Source organism: Dromiciops gliroides, chromosome 4 (assembly GCF_019393635.1).
Source record: "Dromiciops gliroides isolate mDroGli1 chromosome 4, mDroGli1.pri, whole genome shotgun sequence".
Classification (NCBI taxonomy): domain Eukaryota; kingdom Metazoa; phylum Chordata; class Mammalia; order Microbiotheria; family Microbiotheriidae; genus Dromiciops; species Dromiciops gliroides.
The window spans coordinates 70,205,383-70,229,743 of NC_057864.1; the positions used below are offsets into that span (position 1 = coordinate 70,205,383).

The 24,361-nt window shown below is 38.5% G+C and overlaps 1 pseudogene; it reads left to right on the forward strand.

Moving 5' to 3' along the window:
• The first annotated feature begins 3,742 nt into the window (after nucleotides 1–3,742).
• LOC122754611 overlaps nucleotides 3,743–24,361 on the forward strand; it is a 28,651-nt pseudogene continuing 8,032 nt past the window's right edge.

Here is a 24,361-nt window from a genome sequence, read left to right on the forward strand (position 1 = left end):
CCCACCCCCCCAAAAAAAGTTCTAACTTCTTTATTGATGAAACGCTTCACTTAAAGCTATATCTGCTTCAATGAGCAAACCAAGCCCCTCTCATCTTATCCTTATATAAGTGTTCCTTAGAAATCTTAATGGTTAGGGCAGAGAGTTTTAAGTGGCCCATGGGTTCAAAGCCCTCCTATACCATTCATTATTTGTGTGCCCTTATGTGAGTCCCTTAACCTAGGAGGGCCTCAGCTTCACAGGATAAAACAGAAAGATTGAGAACTGGAAGGGAGCTAGGAGGCCATTTAATCCACCCCCTTTCTTGTAAAGAGGAGCATACTGAGGCCCAAAGGGCTTAACTGCTTTTCCCAGTGCCCCATAGGTGGTAAACTGATGTACATATATTCTGATATACATATATTCCTTCCTTTCTTCTTCCCTCCATTCTTTCCTTCCTTTCTTTCTCCTTTCCTTCTTTCCTCCTTCCCTCCCTCCCTTCTTTCCTTCTTTCTGAGAGAAATGATTATCTCTCTCATGTATTTAATAACTAAATTATTGAATTAGGACCAAGATTTTTTCTTCTTTTCTACTTCCTCATCCAGAAATCAACCATTGTGGGAAATCTTAGGCAAGATTTACCCAAGCTAAGATCTAATCAAAAACAATAAACACATTCTAAGTTTAGGCAAATGAGTAGATTCCTACTCATTGTGTTTACTCAGACAGGTCTGGGAAAAATATGGATTCTCCTTTTTGTCAAGACAGCTGATATGGCAATCAATGTCTCTTTGACCAAGATTTAGGTGATCTTTGTAATAAGCCCACTTCTCATTATAATATTTATTTTCTCATTCATTGTTTTTCTTTTGTTTTTGTGAGGTAATTGGGGTTAAGTGACTTGCCCAGGGTCACACAGCTAGTAAGTGTCAAGTGTCTGAGGCCAGATTTGAACTCAGGTCCTCCTGAATCCAGGGCCGTTCTTTATCCACTGCACCACCTAGCTGCCCCACTCTCTCATTCATTGTTTTTTTGTTTTTTGTTTTATTTAAGTGAGGCAATTGGGGTTAAGTGACTTGTCCAGGGTCACACAGCTAGCAAGTGTTAAGTGTCTCAGGCCGGATTTGAACTCAGGTACTCCTGACTTCAGGGCCAGTGCTCTATCCACTGTGCCACCTAGCTGCCCCTCTCTCATTCATTGTTAACCAATCAGAGTTGATTGCCACCCTCAGGAACACCCACTCTTCTAAGGGCATATAAACTGTGAGCCCAACACCATGAGGGATCTTTGGCATTCAAGAGTTTCACTGATCCTTTTATTAAAAAAAAAAAAAAAAAAAACTAGGGGCAGCTAGGTGGCGCAGTGGATAGAGCACCGGCCCTGAAGTCAGGAGGACCTGAGTTCAGATCCGGCCTCAGACACTTAACACTTACTAGCTGTGTGACCCTGGGCAAGTCACTTAACCCCAATTGCCTCACTAAAAAAAAACAAAACAAAAAAAAAAAACCTTAGCATTATTAATAAAATGATTATCTAGAAACTATGTTCTTGTACTTTTAAAATGTCACACTTTGTTTCTATTCAATTCCGGGCCCATCTGATTGTGAAGTAAGATGTTCATCTAGGCCATGGAATCCAGTATGGCTTCTTTAATTGAGATTTTTATAAGCAGATTTGAGAAGATTTTTAGATAGTCATTTAATTGTTGTTGTTTTGGGTTGGGTTTTATTTGTTTGTTTCTTTGTTTGTTTGTTTGTTTGTTTGTTTGGAGAAAATGGTCCAGGAATACTGGCTCTATTTTAGGGTTTCAAATTGTCCTGTCAAAGGACATGCAACATAGGACATGCTGTTGACTGACCTATTTCATTCAAAATTGGAAGTCTTTAAGCTTTCTTGAGTTGCTATCCCATTAGCACAAGTAGCCTCACCTGGTAGCCTGCTAAGCAAGGCATACTGGTCATTAAAATGCATAGTTTTCAGTGATTTTTTCTTTTATTTATTTATTTACTTTTATTTTTTTGTGTGAGGCAATTGGGGTTAAGTGACTTGCCCAGGGTCACACAGCTAGTTAAGTGTTAAATGTCTGAGGCCGGATTTGAACTCAGGTGCTCCTGACTCCAGGGCTGGTGCTCTATCCATGGCACCACCTAGCTGCCCCTTTTCTTTTATTTTTTAATCCCTTCTTAAATTCTTCTTTAAAATATCCAAAAGTCCAAAGTTTTTAATAGATGATAGTCAAGTCTAAGACATAGCACCCTTATTTTGAATCCTGAATCCACAAAAAATCAAAAGCCCTTCCATCTCTGGCATGAATCTTGTGCTTTCCTTTAAAGTAATGGGTTCGGCTGCAGCTAGGTGGTGCAGTGGATAAAGGATTTGGGAGGACTTGAATGTGACCTCAGACACTTGACACTTGCTAGCTGTGTGACCCTGGGCAAGTCACTTAACCCTCATTGCCCTGCAAAAAAAAAAGTAATGGGTTCAAAGTGTCATGACACCATCCAGTATGTTTTTGGTTTGTTGGTTTGTTTTTCCCCATTTTTACCAGTTACATTTAAAGGACTGAATATAAGATGTACCCAGAGTTGTAACTAGGATGGGGCAAATGGGGCTTTGAATCAAGCACTGAAAGCACTGAAGTCAGGAGGACCTGACTTCAGTAATCAGAGGACTTCAGTAATCAGAAACTTAGAAAAACTTGTTTCATACATAAATAACAGGGACATTGAATTAAAATATCAAGTTAACAGATAACAAGTTTTTTCCCCTAAAATCCCAGGAGAATACTTTCTCAGTTTGACCCCATCCTGATCCCTCAAATCCTGGCCCAAGGGTATCTCTTTTCCCAATCATGGGGCACTGTCCTGTGAAGTCTCATGAACCCATCCATCAGTTGAATTTATCTCAAGGTTGATTTTCTTTGTATATTTTCTCTCTTTTGCTCCAGGCTTCAAAATTATTTTTGTAGGTGGGGGTGTAACTATATAGTAAAGCAAGGTAGCCAGTGTTTATTAAAGCTTGGTATGTACCAGGTACTGTGCTAAGGGTTGAGTTTACAAATACAACAATAACAACAAAAGCAACAGCTCTCTGCCAAGAACTTTTCATTCTAATGGAGGAAAACTGAAAAACTGGAAGTAGAGAAATGAAGATACCCAGAATAGGAGGATGGCTTTGAAGTCCAAGAAGTCAGGAGCAGAACTGGGAGCTCAATGAAGCTTGGCAGGTGTGCCTCCTCCACAAATTGAGGCCCCAGAAGGAATGGGGAAAAGAGGCAAGCCTGGAAGAAGGTTATTTCAGCATTAGAAGACCATGGCAATGATTCGATGTTCAGGATGAGGAGGCCCCAAGTCCCGAGAGAAATTTCAGGATGAGGCAGCAGCTGAGGCATGGCTTTGAAATCCTGAAAGTCAGGAGCATAGCAAAAAGGAGATGGAAATTTGGCTACCCAGCAGCCCTCCAGAAAATAGAGGGCTTGAGAGGAACAAGCAAAGGGAAAAGGGAACCAGTCAGGTGGAGGGATGTACTAGGGTGAGCAGACCCCAGGGAGAGCTGGCTATTCCAGGATAAAGAGGCCCTAGCCACTGAGGGAAGGTCCAGGATGAGATGGGGAGGGGAAAGGAAGGGGAATTGGGATTTCACAGTCTTGATGCAGTGCTCCTATTGGTAAAAACACCCCATTGTGAGGTCAGAGCTGAGATTGTTCAGCCATGCTACTGTTTGAGCCTGGTCATATTAGATGTGAGTATGCTGAGGCTAAGGATGGTGGAGGAGAACAAGAAAACATTTCAGAAGATGTTAAGTCATTTATACATGGCTCCAAAGCCCAAAAGGGTAAATGGCTGTTGTATTTCCATGGCCCCCTCTTTTATGAAGTGTGCAAAAGTTGCCATAAAGGACAAACAAGGAAATAGAATGTATGAAATAAGAACAGGTATGAACAGGCTCAAGCAAGAAGCTGAGGCCTCAAATATATGGACCCCAAACTGTAGAAACAAAGCCCATGTGGAACAGTCAGTCAATGAACATTTATTAGGCACGTTCCATGTGCCTGACACTGTGCTAAAGAGTGGAGATACAAAAAAAGGCAAAAGATAGTCCCTGCCCTCAAGGATCTTACAATCTAATGGAAAGTGAAACAGTCCATGCTCTCAAGGAAGAAAGGAACAAGTATTTATTAAGTGCCAACTTTGTGCTAAGCTCTGTGCTAAATGCTTTACAAATATCTCATAATCTTCACAACAAAGCCATGAGATAGGTTATTATTCTCATTTACAGTTGAGGAAACTGAGGCAGACAGAGGTTAAGTATAAGAAAAAGATGCAGCTCCAGGAAAGAATACATCTTATCAACAATAGAAAAATGTCAAAGTGAAATAAAAAACACACACACACTAAAATTAGGGAAAGTGGTAACATCAGTGAGGTGCCTGAACCACCTTAAGAGAAAAAGGTCTGAGAAGGCCTGTAAGAAATGAAGAAACATTCACCAAAAGAGTAGAGTGCTAAAAGTAAGATGTACTAAGAGCTGAAGCCTTGGCTTCTTTATGACTGGGACTTGTTCACCAAACTCAAACAGCTGTTCTGTCTTGCTGCCAAAAAGATTGTGAATTCAATTCTAGAGGATTATATGAGTTATAAGAAATCATGTGGGGGGCAACTGGTGCAGTGGATAGAGCACCAGCCCTGGAGTCAGGAGTTACCTGAGTTCAAATCCGGTCTCAGACACTTAACACTTACTAGCTGTGTGACCCTGGGCAAGTCACTTAACCCCAATTGCCTCTCCAAAAAAAAAAAAGAAGAAGAAGAAAATAAATCATGTGGAAACACAGATAACTGTGCTGTTAATGAACTTGTGTTAATGGATCAAAGAATACCTCATTGTGATGTTGAGCACTCAACTACTCTACAAACTTGAGAATAGAGTATGATAAAAATCCTAGCAGATTGTCCCAATGCCCCTATGTTGGAGGTCTATGGAACACCAATCAGCTAATTATCTGTACAAATTGGAGCAATGCTGGCCTACACCCTTCTAGAAGGGATCATTTGCTTTTATCTTTAAAATATTTGCATGATATCTTGAAATGCTTAGCATATAATTCTTCAGTTTTGTTGGGTGGAAGTGACAATGAGGTTGTCCCTCTTGAGCATCACAGGAAAATTATACACAATGGTCTGTCATAATTTAATATTTGGATCCTGTTTCTTAATTCCTCTGTTGCACATGAAACATATATGTGTGTGTGTCCATATACATATATATTAAATTTTAAATTGTTGGGCAGCTAGGTGGCACAGTGGTTAGAGAACTGGCCCTGGATTCAAGAGGTCCTGAATTCAAATTCAGCCTCAGACACTTGACACTAGCTGTGTGACCCTGGACAAGTCACTTAACCCCAAGTGCCCACACACACACACACACACACACACACACACACAAATAAAATTGTTTGTGTATGCTAGCCTAAAGAAGGCTGATCTCTGGATCATGAAGCTAAAATTTGAAGGGACCTTAGAATCTATCTAGTCCAAACACCTTATTTTTCAGATGGGATCTCCCATTGCTATGATAAAATTACATAATGAATCATTATTTTGGTGCATTTGAGGAGTACTTGAACATGGGGAATATGGGCATGCCCTTGGGCACCTTGCTGAGAGAATTCAGTTTCTGATTGGTTTCCAGTGACTAGGGTCACCTTCAAGAAAATTGGATGAAAGGACAACCTCAGGATCTCTCCTCTAAAGCCTCAACTTCAAGGGAACCTTTCTGAATTCCTTGTGGAACAGACTAAGCATAGGCTTCCTTCCCCGTAGGCCCAACTCTGCTTTGCTAAATGCTAGAATGTATTCTGAATGACAGAAGTTACAAAGGATGCTCAAAATAGCGTGAGCCGAGACCTCACCTTGTTTTCTTATATATCACAGAATGGGGCAACTCTTTCAGCTGAAGTTCATCCTTTAGAGTCCCAGACGATCAATCATCTTGGAGACAGCTACAGCCACGGGAAACCAATCAGGATTATTGTGTTCTCTCAGCAAAGGGCCAGTGGGCATACCCATACTCTTCATGGAAAGGTGTCACTCAAATGCCTCCAGACAAAGGCTTCCTCCCGGAAATCTCATCCAACTGATTAGGAAACCCCTCCCCCTCATTTTACATTAGAACTTTCAAAGTACAAATCAACCTCTCCCCCTCATTTTACACTAGAACTATTTGTTGCTTAAATACTCTGTTGTTTAAAACAGAAAGGACAAAGTAATGTTTCAGGGTCTCCTTTCAGAATTGTTGGTGACATATGCAGTAATGGACAAAGAGAGTGACAAAGACATATATGCTGTTTCATTTTATAGTTTACAAAGCTGTTTAAATTCTGATGTTTCCATTTCTTTGACATTAAGCACTCTTAAAATGTGTTAATGCAGAATGACCAAAAAAAAAAAAAATCCAACAACCCTGATTCCTAGTACCAAAAGTTTAACTCGTATATAGCTAAAAAATTCATTCATTGGTGTTCATTTTGGTTTGGATTTGGTATAGGAAGTAAACAGATCCTCCTTAAAATCTAACTGTGTTATTCCATGGTTATTTCTCTTGCCTCACATTATTGAAGAACAATGATTTGTTTTTTTTTTCTTTTTTCCATGTTGATTCTAAAGCACATTCTAAAGGATTTGAAGAAATGTATAGGGAATCTATCTCCCTGGTCTGATGGGAAAACTCTTTAAGTACTTCCAGCAGCTGTTTTACAAGTCTTAGAAAGATTTTTTTTTAATTTGAAAAATGTTAAAAATCATACAGGTTTCTTTACAAATATTTCTTAAATATTCCACTTAGTGCCAGCATCAAGTGGGGTACAAAACAGGGGTTTGTTTCCTAAGGGGTTCACCAGTATCATGGAAGATGAGCTTCAAAGAATCTTATTGACTATAAACATCTCCAAATACTTCCTGCTCAATGTTTGTGTTGCTTTTACTATAGTAAAACACTAACAAGTTTCTTCAGTGAGAATAGTATTCCAAAAACATCAGCCTTGCTAGCCCCATTGAAAAATAAAATTGATGAAAAATGCCTAATGTCCAAATCACAACAAGTCCACTGAGTCAGTTGCTATTTTTGGCTGTCCAAATCGTTTTTAAAATATTTGTATGGTCATGAATGTAGAGATTGAAGAAATCTTAGAAATGATTGAGTTTTTTTCCTTTTATTTTTCAGATGAGGAGATTGAATCATACCTACATAACATGACTTGACCAGGGTCACAAAGATATTCAAAGTTTAGATTTAAATTCATGCCCACTGGCACCAAATCCAACATTCTGTCTACTATAATGTCAACATTCTTCAAGTGATGCTCTGTCTATGAATCATAGAGCCCCATGATAGCAGAAAAAAACATCAAATTTATAGGTCAGAGTAGTAGGGTGCAGTATATTCCCATATTATCAACACATAAGGTATTACTCAAGATATCATTAAAGACATGTATGGTGAATGAGGGATTACCGAGAATCTAACTCTTGCAGTATTAAACTCAGGAAACATTTCTAGCTTTAATTTTTACTTCTCTCCAATAAGCATCTTGGTGCTAGTCACCTGGTGTTTTGCTATTTCTGTTCCTTTAGTGAAGCTGTTATTTCCACTTGGAATACCTTGCTCCCATTCTATGCTCACCACACCATAGCCATATTTCCAAATTCAATTCAAATATCATTGTCTTCATGAAGCTTTCTCTGATTCAACTATCTAAATGTAAATTCTCCTTCCAGCAGCCCCCACTAGAAACTTCCAAATTCTTCAGACATGGTGATTTAGAATTGAAAGGACTTCTCACCTTGGTATGATGTAGAAAATATTCAGTGGTCCCTCCCAGCCTGTGACAGGGATAGTGAGGGGGAGAGGAGAGATGAAGGATGGTGAATCAGTGCAAAAAGGAAATGAGCTTCAAGGTGGTTCTATTTTCCTTTGACCCTTCAAGTGGTACCTTATATAGCTCTCTCATTTCCACTGGTGGGAGAATAACATGCTAATCCTTGCCTACCAGCATTATGGCCACTTCCTTGTCACCTAAAGGTTAGGCTCAAGTTGTTCAGAGGTCTTGATTCCATTGAAAGAAGGTAGCTGACAACAAAAAGAAGCGTCTTCATCAGAGAAGATGACACCAACAAGAGAAGCATGAAAAGCTCCTGGCCCGGCTAGCCAGAAGACATGGATTTTAGGAAAGACAGTACAGAACTAAAGGTGAAGGAAAAAATGCTTAATCAGTATTCTTGAAAAGTGCTTTATGTTCTGGTGAGGTTTGCATATGTATCCCAGCAGATTGTGACAATCTTTTTAAGTTAGGTTACTGAAGCCTGTCTTAAGTAGTTCTATCAATGCATCCTGTGCTTTTATGTTTAGCAATTCTATTGTATATAAGAAAAAAACACCTGCCCTGTGTCTGATTTAAATTACTCATTGTGGACTTTTTTTGCTTCCTCTTTGGGGGAGGTGTAGTTACAGCCTAACAACTTAGGTCTTTGGCAATTGTTTCCCCAGACCACCAGGATATAGGACTTAATGATCCAAAGAGTAGGAGAATAGGTAGCCTAGCCCCCTTCTCATTTTAGGCCAAGATCCCCCTGGAATGAACCTCTTATAAACCACATATATGGGTGCAGAGCAGCGGGACCCTCTGGGGAAAGGAATTAGCTGCAGTGCCACTGTCTCCCTTGGGCCCAGCAGTAGATATTAGTATTATATATTCACCTTTATATAGACCATCTGTTTAGTAAATATCCAACTAATATTCGGAAGGAAAGGTAATAGAATCGTGGTATTCCAATGGCAATCTAGTCCAGCCTAGTCCACCCAAGAAGTCATTCTACAACATCCCCTGAAAGGTTCATTCAGCTTCTCCCTGAAGATCCACAGGTAGAGGAATCCACTAATGCCCAAGGGAATCCAAGCCACTTTGGGATAGCTCTAATTTTTAGGAAATATTTCTTTACATTGAACTGAAATCTGACTCTTTGTGATTTCTACCCATTGATCATAATGCTTCCTTCTGGAGCCAAGCAGGGTAAGTATAATCCAGGGGTATATTGGTAAATGTTTAACAACTGGCTCTCCAAAAACATATATTATATGCATTTAAGTTTAATCTGTGTCATTAACATTTTCTCCATCACTTTCTTAAGTCTAGACACCACAAAAAAATGAGTGCTGATTTGTAGAATTTGCCAATCTTTCAAGTACATACTAAAAAGCCAGATAAAAAATAACAGGAAGGAAGGAACGAAGGAAGGAAGGAAAATAGAGGAACAAAGCTAGGTCACCAGTGCTTCTGGTTGGGGAGAATGCAAGTATCATGAATGTTCACCTTGCCTGGCACTCATAGAGAGAGCATCACACTCAAGTAGATGTTCAATCAGTATACCCTGGTGATATAGTAAATGCTTTCCTGAATGGGTAAAGATGACAATGGTCTTCCCAAGAGAACAAGGGTAACTGAAATTTCAATGATGCTTTAGACTGTGCAAAGTACATGATCTCATTTGCCCCCCAACAACTCTGAGAAAGAGATACTATAGGTATTCTTATCCCCATTGTACAGTAAAGAAATTAAGGTTCAAAGAGGTTAAGGGAGTAGTTTGTAATCACACAGCAAGTAAGTTTTAGAGAGAAGGGTTCATTGAACTCAGGTCTCTCCTTAGTCAAAATCCAGTGCTCTTTGCCTTTTAATAGATACTAGGCTGATCAACTGGAAATGTTAAGACCTTTCCTATAAGCTCAGTTTACCCAATTGAACCAAAAATCAGGGGAACATGTTTATAAACCATTCTAAGATTTCTAAGTATTAGGAGTTTTAAAATTTTCTCATATTAGGATATTATCCAATACCCATAAAGGGTTATTATATGCTATGACATATATAATTTAAATCTTTCAAAATCTGTGTAAAATACTACCCCAAAAAAATCTTGTTGCTATAAAAATATATCTGCAATGTCGGCACATTACATAGACAGACTTTTATAACCATCAGCTTAATTGTTTAGAGCCAAGTTTAACTCCTTTTTCCTCCAGTATATTTTTGCACAAAATTTAATTTGAGGCTAAATAGTCCAATACAAGTGGAGCAGAAAAGGCACATGGCAACCTCACATTTTCAGCACATTGTGCCTTGCCATACATTTTTAATATCATGAAATTGGCTCATTCTGTAATATTTTGATTGGAGATTTATGCATACTGTTGTCACATATTCTTTAAACAGATGTGCAATAAATTTGATGAAAAATTCTCTTCCTTGTGAAACTAGGACACTTGCTCATTTAAATAATATAAAACAACAACAGTCACTATAGACCTTTTAGAAATACCATGTTCTATGAAGTAAGAGGCCTTGGAATGTGCAGTCACTGTTCCTTTCCCAATTCATTGTCAGACTCTTAAATCAATGGATATATGTCTTGCTATCATGCCTACAACCATGGCTTCTAGGCACTCTGACAAGCTTTCTACGATTTCACAGATAATTGTGAAACAAGTGAGAAAATTACCCCACTTTGTCATGGGTTCAAATCCTATGTGGGACAGCTACCTACCACTTTTACAGGGTCATGCACTGCAGCCCTAACCCCAAATGGGCTATCTTGCCATCGCGTGCCCTAGGACACATGATAACTAGGTGAGAATATGTGGATGGTTCACTGGTTCAGGGTAAAAAAATCCTTACTGTTAAAGACACAGTTCAAAGTCTTTTCTCTATTGTTGATTTTATATATGTGTTTGTGTATGTGTGTGTGCTTATGTGTACTGTGTATATAGTTGTATATATACATATGTCTGTATGTATACATATATAATGTGTGTTTATATACACACATTATATATGTGTGTGTGTGTGTGTGTGTGTGTATGTTTGTACACACACACATACACATATTCACAGAAAATGGGTTGCTAATTGGCACAGTGTCAGGCTTGGAATCAGGAAGACTTGAGTCCAAATCTGACCTCAGATACTTACTAGCTAAATGACCCTGGGCAAGTCACTTAACCCTGTTTATCTCAGGTCCTCATCTGTAAAATGAGCTGGAGAAGGAAATAGCAAACCATTCAAGTATCTTTGCCAAGAAAACCCCAAAAGGAGGTCACAAAGATTCTGACATGACTGAAAAAAATGACAAAAATTTACAAAATAGCAAATTATTCCATTAAAAAAATATTCAAATCCCAACTCCTTGAAGCTCTCTATTCAGACTTGGGAAATAAGAGACTATGGATGATCTTCTCTTTTAGCCCTTCCCAGTTCTGGGGATTCCAAGATTCTTCTTGAAGATCAACAAGAAAGAGCCCCTTAATTCTCCCAGAGCCTCCAGACTAAGTCCTACAACATTCTCAGTAGATGCCCTTGTCTTCTATTTTATTAAGGCCGGCATCATTCAACTCAACCTTTCTCAGCCTCAGTTTCCTCACCGGGAAAATGTACATAATGATAGAACCCATCTCACAGATTTGTTGTGTAACTCAAATTATACATTTATAAACATATGTACATATATTTGTGTGGGTGTATGTATGTATGTATGTATGTATGTATGTATGTATGTATGTATGTATGTATGTATGTATATGCTAAGGGCTTGGTGAACCTAAAAGTACACTCACTATAAATGCAATGATGAGGGTAATGAATATCTCTCATACTTCAAAACTTTTTATACCTTTGCCCATCTCCTTCTCCTTCATTTTAAAATTACACAAATAACTGAGCTCTATATTTACCAAATGTTACCACTCCAGTTGTGCCCTTGATCCCATGCCCTCCTGGCTCTTCTAGATCCTGAATTAATTAATTAATCATCTCTTTTCCTCTTTATATCTTCAATATATTTCTCTGCACTGGTTCCTTCCTAATTTTCTACAAATATGCCGAACTGTCCTTGATACTTAAAAAAAAAGATCTTTCCTTAAGCCCCAGTGCCCCCTCAAACTACTGTCCCACTTCTTTCTTTTTCTCTCTTATCTTCAAAGTATTACAACTGCAACTTACAACTGCAACTCTCAGACACCTGGAGTGTTACATCTGGCTCCCAAGGTTGACTGGACAGTCTCAGACAATTGCCATTTCTGAGATGCAGCTCATTAGCTTTTTTGGGAAAACCTTATTATCACAGACTCACCTTTACTGAGAGGGTGAAGAACGCCTTCCCTTCTCAAGTGCCCTCTCTGTCCATTCCCAGCCCTCTCCAGGAAGGCAGAACTTGTCATCAGCACTATAATAATCACTTCTACTATGGATGTTTGGATAGTTATTGTGCTATTAGAATGATTCAGGTTTCTTTTTTTTTTTTTTTTTTGATTCAGGTTTCTTTAACCAATTATTTTATCTTCAAGTCACATTAACATAAAAGCAAATTAAAACTAATACATGCTGAAGATAATAACCCTGTAGGCTAGAAAAGGAACTTAAAAATCAATTTACTATACCTTTTAAACTTTGCATTTAAAAAAATGAACTTCAGCATATACATATCTTTATCAGTTACTCCCTCTGCATTCCCTTACATTCTTTTCATTTCTATATCTGCCCCTAAATTTGTAGATATATTTTCTTTTTAAGTAGCAATAGTCAATATCTACACTCTTCTATTGGTTTTTCTTTCCTTACTCTGTATAGCTTCATGTACTTTTCCATATTTCTTCATATTTCTCAAATTTATCACTCTAAACTACATTATAACATTCCATTATATGTCAGAGTTTATTCAGGCATCTCCCAAATATACTTAAGTTGTTCCCAGTCTTTGTTGGGCTTGTTGTTGTTGGGTGGTTTGTTTGTTTTTTCTGTCATAAAATTTACTTTGATTTGATTATATAATGCAGCAATGAAGTTTAGAGACAGCATAATGCTGTGGTGAGATTATTGAGCATGATGTTGGAAGAACTAGGTCTTCTAAAGCCAAGTATTGGCATTATTTGTATTGAAGAAATACTGAAAGCTTTCACAAGAATAGACTGTCTCATCACTACTTGATGTAGTTCTTCAAATGTCTGCAAAAGCAATGGCAGAATAAGGAAATTAAAGGCTTAAATATATGCAAATTGGAAATAAAAATATCTCTACTTGCAGATAACATGATGGTTTACTTAGAAAACCCAAGAGAATCAGTGAAGAAACTAATTAGATAATTAATAGCTTCATTAAACAGGATAAAAAATAAATCCAAGAACACCAAGAATACTTCAATCATAAAAAAACAAAAACATCATATTTTGATAAAAAGCGAAATCCCATTTAAAATAAGAAAATGCACAAGATATCTGGAGGTAAATTTACCAAGATACTGGAACTATATTAATACAAATACAAAAAAGCACCTTCTTGTCAGAATTAAAGGAAAGCAAGTAACTATAGTGATATTCATAATCCATGCACTTATGTTTCAGCTCCATAATTATAATAAAAATGGCATTATTACCTAAATTAATTTACAGGTTTCATGCTACACCAATCAAACTACCAAGAGGTTACTTTACAGAACTGCACAAAGTAATAACAAAATTCATATGAAGGAACAAAAGAATCTCAAAGGAAATAGTGAAAAGAGGACAAATTAAGAGGACATACCACTTTTATGCCTCAAATTATATTATAAATAAGTATCATTAAGTTCAGCTGGTACTCATTAAGAAATAGAAATATATATCAGTAAGATATATTACATAAACAAGAATAAGAAACAACTGAACTCAATGGTCCAATGGTCAATAAATCCAACAACATAAACTGATGGGAAAAAGACTATAGAGCAGTCTGGCAGAAGCTAGGTTTAGGCTGGCAACTTTCACTATATACTACAAAAAATAAGAAATGAATATTCAACAAAAACATCCACATCATTTAAAATTGAAAGCATGCAAGGAGTTGCTTTTCACAACCACAGCTAAGAGTACAATTTTTAACCAAAGGATATAAGTAATCATGAAAGAAAAAGTACTTCATTTCAACTAGATAAAATTTTAAAACTTTTGTATGAACAAAATCAATGCAGCTAGAATGAGAAAGGAAATTATCAATTTTGAGAAAAGTATTAGCAACAAATCTCTCTGATAAAAATCTTATGTCCATGATATATAAGAAATTTTCACAAATGTATGAGGTCAAAAGAAGTTTTCAGAAGAAGTATTGCAAATTATCAATAACCATTTGAAAAGTTGTTCCAAATCAGTAATAAGATAAGTTTAAAATAAAACAGCTGAAGTTTTATCTTGCACCCAGAAAATTGGCACCAGTAACAATGGAGCTAAGGAAAGATAGCCATACTTTTGTTGCTATTGGTGGGGCAGTTCTTAAATGATCTGTCTGAATTCCTAGCACTGTTTAAAGCTCAGTTCAAATGCCACCCATTTCAAAAGGTCCTTTGTAATTGTCCCAACTATCAGCACTCCCCAAGTCATTACATATTTATTTTGTATATCCATTTACATGTGAGCATGTTGTTTACCCTCCAGTTAAATGTAACGTTCTTGAAAGTAGAGACTGTCTTTACTATTTTTAATATGTATCTCCAGCACTTAGGACAGTTAATATCATTGTTTAATAACAAATGGTTAATGATTGATTGATTGATTGGCATTCTCTCCCCTTGGATATTCTTCGTTTCAAAGCCTACTTTTCCTTCAAGATCTAACTCAAATACCAATTCCTCTTCAATATTTCCTTGATCCCTCGCTGAATTCTCATAGTACTCTGGTTGTCCACTTCCTGTGTATTTGTCCCATTCTGCTTGGTAACACATATTTTATGTGCCTCTCTCCTATCCTTTTATGGACTTGACTATTCCTTGAGGCCAGGGACTGCATTTTATTGATCAAAGTAGTCCAGCAACAGCCTGCCATGCTCCTGGTACATAGAAAGCACTTGATAAATATTCATAGAATTGAAGGAGACACCACTGTCAAACTTTTTCATGCTATGAATATTTACTTTGAAACATTTGTTTACAGAGCTTTAATGGTAAAGTGTAAAGTCTGTAATCTGTGCTAATCCATAAGTAATCCCTAATTCTTGTTTAAACCATTATTTTCAAATTACTTCTCCACTCAATCTTCTAAAAAAAGAAAGTGTGTAGCCAAGGTGGATAATTTGAATTCTGGTTTCCCCTCATTTTAGAAGTACTAATGAGCAGTAAAAGAAAAAAAATCCAAAATGTAGATGGAAAAGGGAGAGCCAAGTGAATATAATCAATCAATCAATGCACAGGTATTTGTTAAAAATTTACTATGTGCAGATACTCTGCTAGGAACTGAGGATATAAAGAGAAAAATGAAATAGCCCCTGCCCTCAAAATGCTTATATTCTAACAGAAAAGAACAAGTATAAAATAGTATTTACAAATTAAAAACAAGGTTGTTTGGGGAAGAAATCAGAAAAAACTTTATGGAGAAGGTGGCTTTTAACTAGATAAGTAAACTCAGAATAGATGACTAAGAGCTGTAGCTTTATTTTTTATTTTATTTCATTTAATTAATTAATTATTTATTTATTTGATTTTTTTTTTTTTTTTGCAGGGCAATGAGGGTTAAGTGACTTGCCCAAGATTACACAGACAGTAAATGTCAAGTGTCTGAGGCCGGATTTGAACTCAGGTCCTCCTGAATCCAAGGCCAGTGCTTTATCCACTGTGCCACCTAGCTGCCCCCATTTGTCTGTTCTTCTTATACATTACTTCCCTTCTCATGCTTTTTGATCCAACCATACTGGACCATTCACTGTTTTGAACGAATAATCCTCCATCTTCCATCTCTTTTGAATTGGTTATCATCCATGCTTAGAAAGAATGCTCTGCCTCCTTATCTTTGCCTCTTGGAATCCCTGATTTCCTTTGAGACTCAGCTCAAGTACTTCTTTCTGCATGAAGACTTTCTTAGTCTCCTGAACTGCTAATGATCTCCCTCCTATAAATACATGTATTCATTTTTTGTATAGTATGCTTATGTGTACATATACACATTCTAGGCAAAAGGTGACAGAAACCTACAGAAAGGTGGAGGGTGTGAAGGGTGTGTGTATGTGTATGTACATACATGTATATGTATGCAAATGCATATGCGTATGCATGTATGTGTATATACATGTATTATATATACATGCATATAGATATAGCTGTATATAAATATACACTTATCTATACATGCATATACACATATCTGCATAGGCATTGTGTGGGCATACAGATACATATGTGCATGTGTGTTTGTCTATATTATACATGTCTGTTGTTCCCTGTATTGTGTTGTGTTGTATTATACATGCATGCATGAATGATGTGAAGATAGAAATAACAAGGCTTGGTAACAGACTGGATATGAGTAGTAGTTTTGAGTAAGAAGGATGATACTGAAGATACAAATCTGGGTAAATGGCAGGACAGTGGTTCCCTGGGGGTAATAGGGAAGTTTTGTGAAAGGAGGGGCTCAGGAGGAATAACAAATTCGGTTTTTGGAAATGTTGAGATAGAAATGGCAACATTTGGCAACCAAATAGATATTTAGGGTGGCAGAAGAGTGAAATACCAGAAGGATGGAGAGGCCTTTGACAGAAATAAGGAATTTTTGAAAGAGGGTTGAGTTTGGGGAAAAGATAAAGGATTCATTTCTGAACATGTGGAGCTTGAAGTGTCCAAAAGGCAATTAGTGCTATGAGCTGAAAGGGCAGGGTAGAGACTTTGGCTAGATAAATAAAACGGGGAATCATTTGCATAAAGATTATAGTTAAATCCATGGGAGCTGACAAGGTTACCAAGAAAGAGAATATAGAAGGAGAAAGTATAAAGGAAGAGGTTGTAGGACAGATCCTTGGCCAGAACCCACTGTTAGGAGGACGTTAAGGGTAGTCAAACAGATAAGAGAAGAATCAAGAGAAATTACTGTCACCAAAAAATAGAAAAAGCAAGAAAGGAGAGTGTATCTTAGAGAGGAGATTGATCCACAATGTAAAATACAGCAAACAGTTTGAGAAGGATGCAGACTGAGTTAGAGCAGCTTCAGCTAAGCAATGAGTTCTGAAGCCCGGGGTGCAAAATGTTGAGGAGAGAAGGTAGAGTGAGAAGAGAGAAGCAACAGGTGTAATTGCTTTTTCCAGATGTTTTGTTGAAAGGGGAGGAAAGATATAGGAGAATGGCTTGATTATAGAGTTTTTTTTTGGTGAGACAATTGGGGTTAAGTGACTTGCCCAAGGTCACACAGCTAGTAAGTTTCAAGTGTCTGAGGCCGGATTTGAACTCAGGTCCTCCTGAACCCAGGGCCAGTGCTTTATCCACTGCACCACCTAGCTGCCCCTTGATTATAGAATTTATTGGGTGAAAGGGAACTTAGAAATCATCTCCTCAAACCTTTCATCTTACAGATGAAGAAAATGAAACTCATAAAGGTAAAGTGACTAGCCTAAGGTCACACAGGTAATAAGCAGCAGAGCTGAAATTCAAAAAATAGTCATCTGACCCCAGACTTAATGCTCCTTCTTCACTACTTGGCCACTTTTCCTTTGGGTCAAAGAAGCAGTATATTCTGAGAGGCATGTATAAGAAGTGCTATAAAGCGACATAGAAGGAAGCTCAAAAAATAACTTTAAGTCAATCAACAAACAATAAGTACCTACTATGAGTCAGGAACTATCCCAGATGCTGATGATGCATAGACAAAAGTGAAATAATCCCTGCCTTTGAGGATTCTTTCAGAGAGACACCATGGACATATGTAAATAAATATAGTTTATCTGACAAATAAAGTAATTTTAATGGGAGGTGAGGGGGGAGAAGACACTAGCAGCTGGAAGGTCTCACTAGAAGGTGAGGCTTGATTTTAAGAGTAACTGATGAGGAGAGAGTGCATCCCATATAAGGGGGGACAGACAGCATGGAGATAAGACATGGAGTAGTGAGTACAATAAGAAACAATTAAGAAAGCAATTTTGGTTGGACCCTGCTGTGCATGATAGGAAGTGACCAATAAATTGATCAACAAGTATTTCTTGAGGCAGCTAAGTAGCTCGGTAGGTAAGCTCTGGACCTTCAGTCAGGAAGACATGAGTTCAAATCCTGCCTCAGACACTTATTAGTTGTGTGACTCTGGGCAAGTGACTTAGCCTCTGTCTGCTTCAATTTCCTCAACTGTAAAATGGGGATAATAGTGGCAACTACCTCCAACAGTTCTTGTGAGGATCAAATGAGATAATATTTTAAAAGAAGGAGGAGGAAGAAGAGAAGGAGGAGAAGGAGGAGGAAGAGGAGGAGAAAGAGGAGGAGGAGGAGGAAGGGGAGGAGGAGGAGACAAGTCTTAATTAAGCACCTACTTTATGCCAAGGACAGTGCTAGGCTTTGGGATTACAAAAACCACATCTCTAGGAATTTACATTCTAACAGGGGTGATAGCAAAGACATGTAAATACATACAGGACAAGTAGGAAGGAAATAAATACAAAGTTGTTTAATTCAAAAGAGTTTGGAAGAAAGAGCACTGGCAGCTGAGGAGATCAGCAAAGGCTTTATGAAGAACGTGGTGGTTGAGTCAAATCTTTAGGACTAATGGGATCCCCTAAGGCAGAGGGAAGGAGGAAGCACATGGTGGGTGGCCAGTGCAAAGCCATGGAGATGGGTAATGAAGCATTGTGTGTGAGGAACAGAGAGGTCAGTTTGATCTAATTGCAATGTTCAGGAAGAAAAGTACTGTCCAATGAGATGAGAAAGGTTGGGGCCAGGTTGAGAAGGGCTAAAAAGCTAAACAGAGGAGTTTATATTGATCCTAGAGGCTTAGGGAACCACGGCAGCTGATGGAATAGGAGATTGACATGGCCAGATCCGTGATTAAGGGAAATGACTTTGGCAGCAGTGTGGAGGATAGACTGATGAAGGGAAACACTTGAAGAATGGAAAGCAATTAAGAAGCAAAAAGGTGGTGAGAGTCTGAACCTAGCTGGTAGCTGCATGAACCGTGAAAGGGGCGGGGGGTTGCATGTGACATGTTGTAGAGGTAGAAAAAACAAGATCAGACAACCTATTGGATAATTAGGGCACAGGAGAGGGAATAGATGAGAATAACAAGATTACAAACCTGAAAGGCTTGAAGGAAGAATTTTAATAGAATTTGGAAAATTTGGAAGAGGGGAGGGGAGCATTCAAAGATAAGGAGTTCACTTGCGAATGGGTTGAATTTGATATGTCTCTGAAACATCCATTTTGGAAAGTCCAATAGACTATTGTCAGTATAGGACTAAATCTCTGGTCAGAGGCTAGGGCTGGATATGTATATAAGGAAATCATAGGTATAGAGATGATCATTAAAACAGATGAGAACATCAGAGGAAAAAAAGAGAGAAGGACCTAGGACAGTGTTGGGGGACCTCCATATTTAAGGGAAGTAGTGTGAAATAAGGCCAGAAAGGTAGGTTGGAGCCAAGTAATGAATGGATTGAACCAAAGAGAAGCCCACTTGAAACCTGCAAATAGTAATGGGAATCTTAACCTCCAACCCCCTGACCTGCAGGTGCCCCAGACATCCTCTGCAGAAGAAGCTAGGATTACAAAGTCAGGCAAGAGCATCAAAGAAGATTCAATGCTGTTTTAAGGAAATGAGCTTGTATGAAATAAATGACACCTATAATGGTCCTGGGAAGCCTTTGGCAAAGCGAAGGTTTTGCCAGGTTTGTTGCAACCAGGTGGAATCAACACTGTCTGGTGGCCCTGAGTATAGCAATGGACCCTTATAAGAGCACAAAGAAAAACCCTTTCAGTTACCCACACAGGTGAGTTTCTATTCATCACTTTGCTCTCAAGAAAAAGTTATTTAATTCTAAGATGAGAGGAGCAGCTCTACTAATCATTCCTGTAGCTTAAACTTGCCCCGACCGCCTGCTAAACACATTTTTTACAATCTGGCAGTGATCTTTGCCTATTAAGCATCTCTGGCTGCAGAGAAGTGATATTGATTTATTTCACTTTTATGGTTGGAGGTATTTATGCCTATTTGCTTCCTTGCTTCTTCATCCTAGTTTTAAAAAAAAAAGAATCCCTTGGTGGTGGTAGAATGGAAAGCTGATGATTCATAGTTTTATGGCTTGAAAGAGCAAAGAACTGGACAGTGAGAAAAGGAAAGAACTATTCAGGCAACTCTACTACCTATCAGGGCTTCCTTTTTATTTGCACATCAAAAAGGAGGAAGGGGAAGGAGATGGAACAACTAGAAGAAGAGCCTGAAGAATAAGATGAAACCAGAAAATAGAATAGTAAGAGCCTTTGATTGGGCCAAGGGCCAGGAGTTTGAGCCTCTGCTTTGTCATTGACTAACTGTGTGACCTTGGGTAAGTCACTTACTTCTGTTGGTCTCAATTCTCTTATTGGTAAAAATGAGAGGCTCACTGGATAATCCCTAAATCCCTTTCCAGTACAAAATCAATTTATGCAAATACATTACAATAAAAAAATCAACCAATCAATATAGCATTTATTAAGAACCTACTGTGTGCCAGGAATCATGCTAAGCACTGGAGATACAAAGGGAATAAAAAATATCCTTGTCCTCATGTAACTCACAATCTAACGGTGGAGTTGGTAAATGAACAAACATGTATAAACAAGCTACAAACAGGATAAATAGGAGTAATTAAAAGAAGGAAGTCACTAGAATTAAAAGAGGTTGGGAAAAGCTTCCTATAGAAGACTGAGACTTGAAGGTAGACAGGGAAGTGAGGAGGTGTAAATAAGGGAAGAGAGCATTCCAAGCATGGGAGATAGACAGCAAAAATGACTGGACCCAAAAGATGGAGTGTCTTGTTCAGGTAACAGCCAGGAGGCCAGAGTCACTGGATTGAAGAGTCCATGGTGGGGAACGAAGTATAAGAAAACTGGAAAGGAGCAGGTTGAGGGGACCAAGTGATGAATAGCTTTGAATGCCAATCAGAGGATTCTGTATTAGATGCCAAACAAATTCTGGACGGGAAGACACTGGAGTTTATTGAGGAGGGAGATGACATGGTTGGGCTCACATTTTAGGAAAATCACTTTGGAGGTTCAGTGGAGGATGGATTGAAGTGGGGAGAGACTTGAGGCACTCAGAGCCACCAAAAGGGTATTGCAATAGTCCAGGCATGAGACGATAAGAGCCTTCCCTAGACAGGCAGCTGTATCAGAGAAGAGAAGGGGATGTATTTCAGAGATTTTGAAAAGCAGGAACCAACAGGTTGTGGCATTGGTTTAGAAAATTCTGTGCTAAAAACAATTGGCATTTATATAGCATTTTAAAGTTTGCAAAGGGATATGTATTATCATGGTTACCTTGTTTAAGTCTGAAAACATCTTTATGAGGTAGATACTACGGTTATTATTCACTCCTTTTGACAGATAAGGTAGTTCATTGCCTGCAGCGAAGAAGGAAGGAAGGAAGGAAGGAAGGAAGGAAGGAAGGAAGGAAGGAAGGAAGGAAGGAAGGAAGGAAGGAAGGAAGGAAGGAAGGAAGGAAGGGAGGGAGGGAGGGAGGAAGGAAAAAGCATTTATTGAACATCTACTATGTGCCAGTTACTATATTAGGTGGGATACAAATCCAGCATTAAATAATATTTGCTTTCTAGGAATTAACACTCTTATAGGGGCAAATAACACAAATAAAGGAGTGATGATTAGCTAGGTGGTACAGTGAATAGAGTGACATGGCTGGAGTCAGGAAGACTTCCTGAGTTCAAATATGGCCTCAGACACTTACTAGCCATTTGACCAAGTCACTTAATCTTGTTTGCCTCACTTTCCTCATCTATAAAATGAGCAAACCACTCCAGTATCTCTGCCAAGAAAACCCCAAATGGAATCATGAAAGATCAGACACAACTGAGAAACTACTGAACAACAGCAAGGCAAGGGAATGGGTCTAAAAATCCATAAAGATGGTAAGTAGAGTCACAGGTTAGTCATCATGCCCCTCCTAGAAGCAATGGCAGTATCAGTACCATCAATACTTCCAGACCAGGGGAGGGACATAGAGTGGAAGGGTACATGTCAAGATACAATAGGAGAATGTCTGGATGGGAGAGATGACCAAAGAGTAGATTAAGAGAGTTTGCCCTCATTCCCAAAACAGGACAGCTCAGCCCCAGGATGGAGTTCCAAAAGTGAATGGATTAACTTGATCAGGGAGAGAGACAGTCCCTGAAAATCATACCTAGATAGTGCTGTTCTGGGTAAAGAGAAAAAGGTGGTAAGGAGATGCCCAGGCTGAATGCCTGTATGAGCTGTGAACTGTTTGTTACCTCCCCTGGTTCCTGCTTCCAGTACTGCTCTTCCTCCTATCCTTCACATAGCTGCCAAAACAACATTCCCAATGCACAGATCTGATCATGTCACTTCCTTGCTCAAACAATTTAGATAGGTCCCTATTGAAAGTCTCTAATGAAATACAAGCTCCTTAGCCTATACCAACTCTTTTTTAAAAATTAATTTATTTATTTTTAGCATTTTCCCCAATTTTTAAAATAAAAGTATTTTATTATTTTCTAGTTACATGTAGAGATAGTTTTCAACATTTGTTTTTATAGGATTTCCACCTATACCAACTCTTAAAGCCTTCTATGGTGTGGTTGAACCATCCATTCTCAAAGTGGCTTCATGGGGAAAATGCTGGGTGTGGCAGCAGAGGATATAGGTTCTAGTCTTAGCCAAGTTCCTTATTTATGTGTGAGACATTTCCACCTCTCAGTCTTCCTTCTGTGAAGAGTAAAACTATATGTGTGGTAGCTTTATTTCTGTCCCAAGTTTGGGGAAAATTAGCTGGGTTTCTTAATATGGTTCTTATTTATAAATTAGAAGCATTAGCACCAGTTTGGGGGCATTAAGCATTTATTAAAGCATATTAAATATTAGTAAAGAGAGCACACATGTCTCTGAAAGTTAAGAAAAAGACCTATCTAGCCTAAAGGAGAGAATAGAACTCAGCCTGGCCTGCTTCTTCCTCCAAGCCCTCTGCCACCAAGAGCACCTCAGAGAGAGTCTAACTTAGAGTAACTTCGTGTGGAAGCTTTTTCTAGGTCCGGAGGAGAGGCTGTCCTTACACACTGATTCAAGCTAATTGGCTAGCATCAACCAAATCCATTGGTTCACTGGACTTGTGTTGAGGTCAGAGTTCACACCCTCTGAGAACACAACCTCTTGAGGGCCAGGCAGGTGTGGTTTTAATGGAATTAACTTAAAGTGAGTTAATCAGCAAAGTCAGTCAATCTAATCAATCTTAATCCAATCAATGAGGGGGAGGGGTGCTTTGGGTGTTCCCAAAACCCTATTATTTTTTCACACTTTCTGAATTTTGTGCCCAACTTGTGGTAGAGCATTCTAAGCCCTTATTGGTCTGATCAGCCACAGTTGGACACATTGTAACTTGACTCTAACATAGTAATGTCATTTTGGTACTCTTTGAGAACAAGGGACAACCACCACCACTTTCCTTTCTAAATAAGGGTAACTATAATTGTTCTGTCCATCTCATGGACCTATTAGGGGGGAGAAAGGATTCATAAATCTTGGTGTACTCATAAATATGACTTACATATATTATCTCATTTGAGCCTCATAACAATGCTGGTATATATGTGCCATCATTATCCTCATTGTACAGATGAGGAAACTGAGACTCAGAGAGGTTAAGTGACTTGCCCAGGGCCACACAGTTAGTAAGTGTTTAGGGTGGGATTCAAACTTCGGTCTTTATGATTCTAGGTCGACTGCTCTATCCTGTATGCCATGCTATTGCTCAAAATTAAGAATTAATGTTGGGGGCAGTTAGGTGGCGTAGCGGAAAAAGCACCGGCCCTGGATTCAGGAGGACCTGAGTTCAAATCTGGCCTCAGACACTTGACACTTACTAGCTGTGTGACCCTGGGCAAGTCACTTAACTCTCATTGCCCCCCCCAAAAAATTAATATTATGTGTCCTAATATAAAGACCTCCCCAAATGAAAGAAAATTGTTCCTTAAAGGCAGAACTTGTAGCTAGAATATAAGATCTTAGATTTCAAATTGGGAGAGACCTTGAATTGAACTCTCATTTCCCAGATGAGAAAACTGAAAGCCATAAAATTTAGGTGACTTACCTAAGGTCACACAGCAACTAAGGGTCCAAAGTAAGACATAAATCCACGTCCTCTTGACCTGGATTCCAATGTCTCTTTAACTGCACTCTACTTCCTCTTATTACAGCACTGCTCTTAAAAACTCTACAGGAAAATTGGCATACCAGCTGTTCCCAGACCACATGCTGTGTGTACTCTATCCCCTCTGCAATCCTTTAGCCCATTCTTTGTACCTAAGGTGCATTCCATTGCCTCCCCCTTTCATATCCTTACCTTCTTTCC